Source organism: Rutidosis leptorrhynchoides, chromosome 11 (assembly GCF_046630445.1).
Source record: "Rutidosis leptorrhynchoides isolate AG116_Rl617_1_P2 chromosome 11, CSIRO_AGI_Rlap_v1, whole genome shotgun sequence".
Classification (NCBI taxonomy): Eukaryota; Viridiplantae; Streptophyta; class Magnoliopsida; order Asterales; family Asteraceae; genus Rutidosis; species Rutidosis leptorrhynchoides.
In genome coordinates, this window is record NC_092343.1 from 286,966,016 (window position 1) to 286,978,028 (window position 12,013).

Below are 12,013 nucleotides of genomic sequence, written 5' to 3' on the forward strand. Positions count from 1 at the left end.
AAAATTTACTTTGAAGTTCATGATCCTCGTTATTCCCTTTGAAGGAATTGTCTTAAACACCGTTACCACTGATATGGTTACTCTCTATATTTCTTCCTTTGTTGGCTGCAACTATACCTCATTCGTCCTTATATGTTCCTCTTTGGGAGCTTCTGTTTTGTTTGTTAAGAAGAAAGATGGTTCGTTTCATTTGTGGATTGATTATCGTGAATTGAACAAGCTTACTATTAAAAACCGTTACCCTCTTCCGAGAATTGATGATCTGTTCGATCAACTTCAAGGTTCGTCCGTTTACTCTAAGATTGATCTTCGTTCCGGTTATCGCCAATTGCGCGTTAAAGAAACTGATATTTCGAAAACCGTTTTTCGTACCTGTTATGGTCACTTCGAATTCCTTGTTATGCCGTTCAGATTGACAAATGCACCTGCTGTGTTCATGGACCTCATGAACCGTGCGTGTAGACCCTATCTGGACAGATTCGTTATTGTTTTCATCGACGACATTCTTATATATTCTAAGAGTGATGAAGAGCACGAAGAACATTTGAGGTTAGTGCTGGATCTGTTGAGAAAAGAAGAGTTGTACGCTAAGTTCTCTAAGTGTGCTTTATGGTTAAGAGAAGTTCAATTCCTTGGACATATTATTAGTAACCAGGGAATTCAAGTTGATCCTGCCAAGATTGAGGCAATTGAGAAGTGAGAAATTCCGAAAACTCCTACTCAGATTCGCCGGTTCCTAGGTTTGGCAGGCTGTTATAGAAGGTTCATTCAAGATTTCTCTCGTATAGCGAAACCTCTGACTGCTTTAACGCACAAGGGGAAGAAGTATGCGTGGGAGGATGAACAAGAGACTACTTTTCAGATTTTGAAGAAGAAGTTGACTACCGCTCTGATATTGTCACTACCTGAGGGTAATGATGACCTTGTTGTTTATTGTGATGCTTCGCGTCAAGGCTTTGGTTGCGTTTGATGCAACGAAAGAAAGTCATCGCTTATGTGTCATATCAGTTGAAGATCCATGAACAGAATTATACAACCCATGATTTAGTGTTAGGAGCTGTTGTGTTTGCACTTAAGATTTGGAGACATTACTTATATGGGGTCAAATGTGCAGTGTACACTGATCACAAAAGTCTTCAACATATTCTTGATCAAAAACAGCTAAATATGAGGCAACGAAGATGGGTTGAGACGTTGAATGATTATGATTTCGAACTTTTATATCATCCTGGAAAGGCCAATGTTGTGGCTGATGCTTTGAGTCGAAAGGAGAGAGTTGAACCTCGTAGGTTTAGAGCCTTAAATATGACCATTCGAACAAACCTCACAAGGTAGATTCTTGAGGCACAACAAGAAGCCTTGAAGGAGGAAAATTTTGTAACGGGAAGGTCCGAGGCTTGAGTAAACAGTTAGAGGTACAAACCGATGGTACTCGGTACTTTGCGGGATGCCTTTGGGTTCCGAAGTTTGGTGATCTATGAAAACTTGTTTTAGATGAGGCTCATAAGTCTAGGTACTCTATTCATCCTAGTTCAGGAAAGATGTATCATGATCTTAAGGAGCTGTATTGGTGGCTTGATTTGAAAGCTGATGTGGCTACGTATGTGGCTAAGTGTTTGACCTATGCTAAGGTTAAAGCTGAACATCAGAAACCATCAGGACTGTTGGTACAACCTGAGATTCCCGAGTGGAAGTGGGAAGGTATTACAATGGATTTTATTACGAAGTTACCAAGAGTTGTGGGTGGTTATGATACCATTTGGGTGATTGTTGACCGACTCGCTAAGTCAACTCATTTCTTGCCAATTAAGGAAACAGATTCGATAGAGAAGCTTACCCGTTTGTATTTGAAGGAGATTGTTTCTAGACATGGTGTTCCCGTATCTATTATTTCGGACCGAGACAGTCGATTTACATCGAGGTTTTGGCGATCCTTACAGGAAGCTTTGGGAACTAAGTTGGATGTGAGCACCGCTTATCATCCTCAGACGAAAGGTCATAGTGAAAGGACCATTCAAACGTTGGAAGACATGTTACGAGCATGCATCATTGATTTTGGTAATGGTTGGGATAAGTACCTTCCACTGGTTGAATTTTCTTATAATAACAGTTATCATGCAAGTATTAAAGCCGCACCATTTGAAGCTCTGTATGGTAGAAAGTGTAGGTCTCCTGTCTGCTGGAATGAGGTTGGGGATGCTCAACTCACAGGTCCAGAAATTATTCATGAGACTACCGAGAAGATCGTACAGATTAAGGAAAGATTGAGAACCGCCAGAAGTCGGCAAAAGAGTTATGCCAATAAGAGAAGGAACGATATTGAATTTCAGGTCAGTGACCGTGTTATGTTAAAGGTTTCACCTTGGAAGGGTGTGATACGTTTTGGTAAAAGGGGAAAGTTGAGTCCTCGTTTTGTTGGACCTTTTGAGATTATTGAGAGAGTTGGACCGGCAGCTTATCGTTTGAAGTTGCCACGAGAACTCAGTGCTGTTCACGATGTTTTTCATGTATCGAATTTGAAGAAGTGTTTGGCCTAGGCCGGTGAAACTATTCCTTTGGAGGAACTTCATGTTGATAAACAACTCCATTTTATTGAGGAACCTGTCGAAATTATGAACCGAGAGGTTAAGACTCTCAAGCAGAGCAAAATTCCTATTGTTCGAGTTCGATGGAACGCCAGACGCGGTCCCGAGTTCACTTGGGGGCATGAAGACTAGATGAGGCAGAAGTACCCGCATTTGTTCTCAGATGCTGAGTCAACCCCTGCACCTGCTTAAATTTCGGGACGAAATTTCCGTAACGGGAAGGTACTGTAACGACCCTACTTTTTCCGTTATCTTTTGCCGTTAATTATTTAACGACCGTTAATTGTTATTCCTGACACGTCATTTCTATGACCTATATTATTATTTTTGTAATAATATATTAATTATTATGTGTTATATGAATATTTGTATTCATATTTTAAATTATACGTTCCTACGAGTCGCGGATTTCTATCCGGCGAATCTTTTCGGTTTTCAAACCAACGGTCGAACTTTTGAAATTTTTAAGTCCTAATTATTTTAATTATGATATTTTGATGTCATATGATTATATATAGTGTTTATATATTTTATCCGTCGCGTAGTTGTTATCTCTCCGAAAAATCAATCGCGTAGTAGCGTTTTCGCGTTTCGGGCTTCGATCGGGCGTTCGGGCTAAAAGAAATTACATATTTATCATTGTGGGCCATGTGGGGCCCACCCCATTCAGTTGTTGGCCGAAAATTCCCTTAGGGAGGGGGTGGTTTGTGATTTTATTTCATTATTCCATTTTTCATTTTCTAAACACTAGCATTTCCTCTCAAACCTAATTACTCCCATTTTATTTTCTTCCTCCTCTTCTCTTTTTCTTTTTGAGCCGTCACCCTAGCTCCACCAAATCATCATCATCTTCATCTAATCTTGCATGGATCATCAAATAGATTGCATAATCGGATTCTACACGTTCTTCTCTACAAGTTAACATCTCTTGATTATTGATTAGGGTATAAACCCTAACCCTAGATTTTTTTAATTTTTCTTTATTTTTCTGTATTTTGATTATATTTTATTAGTATGATGATTATTAGTTGTTGTAATGTTGATTGTGTTCGTAGAATTACTCGATTGCATATTTTTCGGTTTGATAAAATTGGAACAGCAGCTTTTTCGTGTGTTTCTGATATTTTAACTGATGTTGATCATAAAATAAAGTATATAAATGAGTTCCTCTCATCAAGACATTAATTTTAGACTCCGGATTCATGTCGTTTCGATTCCCGGAGCCCTAGTTACGATCAAAGTGGTATTTTGTTAAGATTGAAATGTGATTTTGGTATGAACCAGGTTTGGTCCGACTTTGTGACCATATTTGGTGACTTTAGGGTGTGTTAGTGTGTTACTACTGATGGTGGGGCAAACTTTCATGTTCGGGTCATCTCAATCCGAGCCACGAATCACCCGTTACGTCTAAAACACGTTTTTGATTGAATTAAAGTTCCAAGTAGTGAATTGGCTGTACATCACGACTTGTGGGATGTTCTTGGGGTGTTCTTGAGTGTACCAAAGTGTCGGGTGGTTTGCTTGGGCGGAGATATATGTAAGGCTCGCCGAAAACCGATACCCGGGGCTCAGGATACGACCCGATGAACTTTTGATTTAAAACTTGTGACTAATTATTAAACTTATGATATAAATAATGGATTTCATTATTATTTAATTACTTATGATAAAAGAAGTAATTATTATTATTTAAGACTTATGATATAAATATTTATTATATCATTTAATTATTAATTATGATTTAATTAACATTTTAATTAAACTTATGATTAATAATACTTTTATTATTAAAGAAAAATACTTATGATAAGTATTAAATTTATTTTTGAGAAATTATTATAAGACTTATAATAAAGATTAAATAATTATTTAATCATTGTAAGACTTAATTATTATTTAATTATGATTTAATTATTAAATACTTATGATTTAATAATTTTAATTAGAAACTTATGATATAATTAATAATTCATTATTAATTTATAATACTTATGATATGAATTAAAATTCATTATTAATTAATAAAACTTATATAATGATTAATATTTAATTAATTAATTAAATACTTATGTTATACTAATTATAACATTTCAACTTATATTAACTTTAATAATTCATTTTATTTAATTAAACTTATGTTATGACATAACTTTACACTTTTGACTTTAATAAACATTATAACCTATGTTATTATTATAACTTACACTTTTAAAATTAATGTTGACTATGTTTGACCAAGGTTGACTTTTGAGTTGACTTTCGGTTGACTTTGGCTTTCAGTTGACTTCTGTTGACTTTCTAAATAAAGAAACTTTCCAAAAATAGAAACTTTCCAAAAATAGAAACTTTCCAAAAATAGAAACTTTCCAAAAATAGAAACTTTCCTAAAATAGAAAACTTTCCAAAAATGGAAACCTGCTAAAAATAGAAACTTTCTAAAAATAGAAAGTGTGTGTCCTTATGCTGTTCCAATCAAACCGATGCTTGCTGAGTAATGTTCTATGTCTACTTGCAACATGTACAATAGCTATCATACTAAGACTTGACCTAAGTTAGTTATTTATTTCGACCTGCTTTATTTATAGGTCGGCGTTGTGATCTTTCTTGATCACTTTACTTTACTTGCTGTTCGCTTGTTTGTGAGATTTCTTCAGTTGCTATTTAAGGTGAGTTATAGTCCCATTTTTCTATTTTTAATCTTTTGGGATGAGAATACATGCAATTTATTTTATATTTTGGACAAGTGGAAGTTTGTTTAAATTATTCATTGTGAGTTGAACAAAAATATTCCCTAGTCTGGTAACTGTAATCACTGGTTTCTACTGGTGAACGCGAATCCTACGGATAGATCTATCGGGTTTGACAACCCCATTTCGAGCTAGTCGCGCTAGCAATTTATAATCGGAATGTTTAGTACTTCGTATTTTGTTGTAGATACACTTGTTCGGTGTATATTATTTATTGTGTTTGGCAAGGGTAAATAAAGGGTTAAGTGGTTACCAGGTGGCTCACGGAAAATGGAATAATGTTTTATTATATGTTTTCTAGCATATAATTTGGTGGTCCGAAAAGGAGTTTTTATGTTTTCAAACATAAATTTTTGTTGTTTAAATTAAATATTGTTTGCAATATTAAACCTATAATTCACTCAACATTTTTGTTGACAGTTACTCGCATGTTTTATTCTCAGGTTCATGATTGATTGCTTCCGCTGTGCTTAGAGAGTCTGCATATTTATGATGGCAGCTTTTGTTAAATATTAACTTGCATTCTATTTTGTTACATTAAATAGTGGTTGTTTGTTGACTTTGTTTTGGTCAACTTTTGGTTAAAGTATTTATGTATAGTTTCTCTAAACTTATACAATTTAGTAGATTTTCTTTATAAGAAATCATTTTTAAATAAAGAATGCAAGTTTGTTTTATTAAATTCATATAGAGTTTCGATCAAGCTGTGGGACCAAGTGACGGAGCCGTTAAGTGTTTGACGGAGTCGTCACAGCTAATATGAAGAAAAAGCTTTTATAAATGAGTTCATATTATGCTACGAAATACTATTAACTACTCTTAATATTCTGTATGATTAACTTATTCCATTTGACTATTTTGAAGGAAATGGCACCGACTACTCGACACACAGTGAATATGAATGAAGAGGAATTCCGTACTTTTCTAGCTTCAAACATAGCCGCAGTACAGGCTGCGCTACATACCAACAATAACCTTGGATCTAGCAGTACAGGAAATCGTGTAGGATGCACCTACAAAGAATTCACTGCCTGCAAACCTTTGGAATTTGATGGAACTGAAGGACCGATCGGATTGAAACGGTGGACCGAGAAGGTCGAATCGGTGTTTGCCATAAGTAAGTGTACTGAAGAGGACAAAGTGAAGTACGCTACGCATACCTTCACAGGTTCTGCATTAACATGGTGGAATACCTATCTAGAGCAAGTGGGACAAGACGATGCGTACGCACTACCGTGGTCAGCATTCAAGCACTTGATGAACGAGAAGTACCGTCCCAGAACCGAGGTCAATAAGCTCAAGATAGAACTTAGAGGGTTACGAACCCAAGGATTTGATATTACCACGTATGAAAGACGATTCACAGAATTGTGCCTATTGTGTCCGGGAGCATTCGAAGATGAGGAAAAGAAGATCGACGCGTTTGTGAAAGGATTACCGGAAAGAATCCAAGAAGATATAAGTTCACACGAGCCCGCCTCCATACAACAGGCATGTAGAATGGCTCACAAACTAGTGAACCAGATTGAAGAAAGAATTAAAGAACAGACTGCTGAAGAGGCCAATGTGAAGCAAGTCAAAAGAAAGTGGGAGGAAAATGGTGATAAGAATCACCAATACAACAACAACGGCAATCGCAACAATTATCCCAACAATCGCAACATCAATCGCAACTACAACAAACGGTCCAACAACAAGAACAACAACAACAACAGCAACTACAACAATCATCCCAACAACAATAATAACCGCAACAACAACAATAATCAGAAGCAGCTATGCCAAAGGTGTGAAAAGTATCACTCGGGGTTCTGCACCAAATTTTGCAACAAGTGTAAAAGAAATGGTCATAGCGCGGTGAAGTGTGAGGTCTACGGACCAGGGGTTAATAGAACGAAAGGAACAAATGGTGTCGGAACGAGTAATGGCGGAGCAAGTAGTGTCGGAGCAAGCTATGCCAATGTAGTTTGTTATAAATGTGGAAAACCGGGCCACATTATTAGAAATTGCCCGAACCAGGAGAACACGAATGGACAAGGCCGCGGAAGAGTTTTCAATATTAATGCGGCAGAGGCACAGGAAGACCCGGAGCTTGTTACGGGTACGTTTCTTATTGACAATAAATCTGCTTACGTTTTATTTGATTCGGGTGCGGATAGAAGCTATATGAGTAGAGATTTTTGTGCTAAATTAAGTTGCCCATCGATGCCTTTGGATAGTAAATTTTTACTCGAATTAGCAAATGGTAAATTAATTTCAGCAGATAATATATGTCGGAATCGAGAAATTAAACTGGTTAGCGAAACATTTAAGATTGATTTAATACCAGTAGAGTTAGGGAGTTTTGATGTGATAATCGGTATGGACTGGTTGAAAGAAGTGAAAGCAGAGATCGTTTGTTACAAAAATGCAATTCGCATTATACGAGAAAAAGGAAAACCCTTAATGGTGTACGGAGAAAAGGGCAACACGAAGCTACATCTTATTAGTAATTTGAAGGCACAAAAACTAATAAGAAAAGGTTGCTATGCTGTTCTAGAACACGTCGAGAAAGTACAAACTGAAGAAAAGAGCATCAATGATGTTCCCATTGCAAAAGAATTTCCCGATGTATTTCCGAAAGAATTACCGGGATTACCCCCACATCGATCCGTTGAATTTCAAATAGATCTTGTACCAGGAGCTGCACCAATAGCTCGTGCTCCTTACAGACTCGCACCCAGCGAGATGAAAGAACTGCAAAGCAAATTACAAGAACTTTTAGAGCGTGGTTTCATTCGACCAAGCACATCACCATGGGGAGCTCCTGTTTTGTTTGTTAAAAAGAAAGATGGTACATTCAGGTTGTGTATCAACTACCGAGAGTTGAACAAACTTACCATCAAGAACCGCTACCCACTACCGAGAATCGACGACTTATTTGATCAACTACAAGGCTCGTCTGTTTATTCAAAGATTGACTTACGTTCCGGGTATCATCAAATGCGGGTGAAAGAAGATGATATTCCAAAGACTGCTTTCAGAACACGTTATGGTCATTACGAGTTTATGGTCATGCCGTTTGGTTTAACTAATGCACCAGCTGTGTTCATGGACCTTATGAACCGAGTGTGTGGACCATACCTTGACAAGTTTGTCATTGTTTTCATTGATGACATACTTATTTACTCAAAGAATGACCAAGAACACGATGAACATTTGAGAAAGGTGTTAGAAGTATTGAGAAAGGAAGAATTGTACGCTAAGTTTTCAAAGTGTGCATTTTGGTTGGAAGAAGTTCAATTCCTCGGTCACATAGTAAACAAAGAAGGTATTAAGGTGGATCTGGCAAAGATAGAAACTGTTGAAAAGTGGGAAACCCCGAAAACTCCGAAACACATACGCCAGTTTTTAGGACTAGCTGGTTACTACAGAAGGTTCATCCAAGACTTTTCCAGAATAGCAAAACCCTTGACTGCATTAACGCATAAAGGGAAGAAATTTGAATGGAATGATGAACAAGAGAAAGCGTTTCAGTTATTGAAGAAAAAGCTAACTACGGCACCTATATTGTCATTGCCTGAAGGGAATGATGATTTTGTGATTTATTGTGATGCATCAAAGCAAGGTCTCGGTTGTGTATTAATGCAACGAACGAAGGTGATTGCTTATGCGTCTAGACAATTGAAGATTCACGAACAAAATTATACGACGCATGATTTGGAATTAGGCGCGGTTGTTTTTGCATTAAAGTATTATATATACCGACCACAAAAGTCTTCAACACATATTTAATCAGAAACAACTGAATATGAGGCAGCGTAGGTGGATTGAATTATTAAATGATTACGACTTTGAGATTCGTTACCACCCGGGGAAGGCAAATGTGGTAGCCGATGCCTTGAGCAGGAAGGACAGAGAACCTATTCGAGTAAAATCTATGAATATAATGATTCATAATAACCTTACTAATCAAATAAAGGAGGCGCAACAAGGAGTTTTAAAAGAGGGAAATTTAAAGGATGAAATACCCAAAGGATCGGAGAAGCATCTTAATATTCGGGAAGACGGAACCCGGTATAGGGCTGAAAGGATTTGGGTACCAAAATTTCGAGATATGAGAGAAATGGTACTTAGAGAAGCTCATAAAACCAGATACTCAATACATCCTGGAACGGGGAAGATGTACAAGGATCTCAAGAAACATTTTTGGTGGCCGGGTATGAAAGCCGATGTTGCTAAATACGTAGGAGAATGTTTGACGTGTTCTAAGGTCAAAGCTGAGCATCAGAAACCATCAGGTCTACTTCAACAACCCGAAATCCCGGAATGGAAATGGGAAAACATTACCATGGATTTCATCACTAAATTGCCAAGGACTGCAAGTGGTTTTGATACTATTTGGGTAATAGTTGATCGTCTCACCAAATCAGCACACTTCCTGCCAATAAGAGAAGATGACAAGATGGAGAAGTTAGCACGACTGTATTTGAAGGAAGTCGTCTCCAGACATGGAATACCAATCTCTATTATCTCTGATAGGGATGGTAGATTTATTTCAAGATTCTGGCAGACATTACAGCAAGCATTAGGAACTCGTCTAGACATGAGTACTGCCTATCATCCACAAACTGATGGGCAGAGTGAAAGGACGATACAAACGCTTGAAGACATGCTACGAGCATGTGTTATTGATTTCGGAAACAGTTGGGATCGACATCTACCGTTAGCAGAATTTTCCTACAACAATAGCTACCATTCAAGCATTGAGATGGCGCCGTTTGAAGCACTTTATGGTAGAAAGTGCAGGTCTCCGATTTGTTGGAGTGAAGTGGGGGATAGACAAATTACGGGTCCGGAGATTATACAAGAAACTACCGAGAAGATCATCCAAATTCAACAAAGGTTGAAAACCGCCCAAAGTCGACAAAAGAGCTACGCTGACATTAAAAGAAAAGATATAGAATTTGAAATTGGAGAGATGGTCATGCTAAAAGTTGCACCTTGGAAAGGCGTTGTTCGATTTGGTAAACGAGGGAAATTAAATCCAAGGTATATTGGACCATTCAAGATTATTGATCGTGTCGGACCAGTAGCTTACCGACTTGAGTTACCTCAACAACTCGCGGCTGTACATAACACTTTCCACGTCTCGAATTTGAAGAAATGTTTTGCTAAAGAAGATCTCACTATTCCGTTAGATGAAATCCAAATCAACGAAAAACTTCAATTCATCGAAGAACCCGTCGAAATAATGGATCGTGAGGTTAAAAGACTTAAGCAAAACAAGATACCAATTGTTAAGGTTCGATGGAATGCTCGTAGAGGACCTGAGTTCACCTGGGAGCGTGAAGATCAGATGAAGAATAAATACCCGCATCTATTTCCAGAAGATTCGTCAACACCTTCAACAGCTTAAAATTTCGGGACGAAATTTATTTAACGGGTAGGTACTGTAGTGACCCGAACTTTTCCATGTTTATATATATTAATTGAGATTGATATTTACATGATTAAATGTTTCCAACATGTTAAGAAATCAAACTTGTTAAGACTTGATTAATTGAAATATGTTTCATATAGACAATTGACCACCCAAGTTGACCGGCGATTCACGAACGTTAAAACTTGTAAAAACGACATGACGATATATATATGGATATACATATGGTTAACATGAGATTATGATAAGTAAGTATCTCCATAAGTATATTAACAATGAGTTATATACATATAAACAAGACTACTAACTTAATGATTTTTAAACGAGACATATATGTAACGATTATAGTTGTAAAGACATTTAATGTATATATATATCATATTAAGAGATATTCATACATGATAATATCATGATAATATAATAATTTAAAATCTCATTTGATATTATAAACATTGGGTTAACAACATTTAACAAAATCGTTAACCTAAAGGTTTCAAAACAACACTTACATGTAACGACTAACGATGACTTAACGACTCAGTTAAAATGTATATACATGTAGTGTTTTAATATGTATTTATACACTTTTGAAAGACTTCAATACACTTATCAAAATACTTCTACTTAACAAAAATGCTTACAATTATATCCTCGTTCAGTTTCATCAACAATTCTACTCGTATGCACCCGTATTCGTACTCGTACAATACACAGCTTTTAGATGTATGTACTATTGGTATATACACTCTAATGATCAGCTCTTAGCAGCCCATGTGAGTCACCTAAAACATGTGGGAACCATCATTTGGCAACTAGTATGAAATATCTCATAAAATTACAAAAATATGAGTAATCATTCATGACTTATTTACATGAAAACAAAATAACATATCCTTTATATCTAATCCATACACCAACGACCAAAAACACCTACAAACACTTTCATTCTTCAATTTTCTTCATCTAATTGATCTCTCTCAAGTTCTATCTTCAAGTTCTAAGTGTTCTTCATAAATTCCAAAAGTTCTAGTTTCATAAAATCAAGAATACTTTCAAGTTTGCTAGCTCACTTCCAATCTTGTAAGGTGATCATCCAACCTCAAGAAATCTTTGTTTCTTACAGTAGGTTATCATTCTAATACAAGGTAATAATCATATTCAAACTTTGGTTCAATTTCTATAACTATAACAATCTTATTTTAATTGATGATCTTACTTGAACTTGTTTTCGTGTCATGATTCTGCTTCAAGAACTTCGA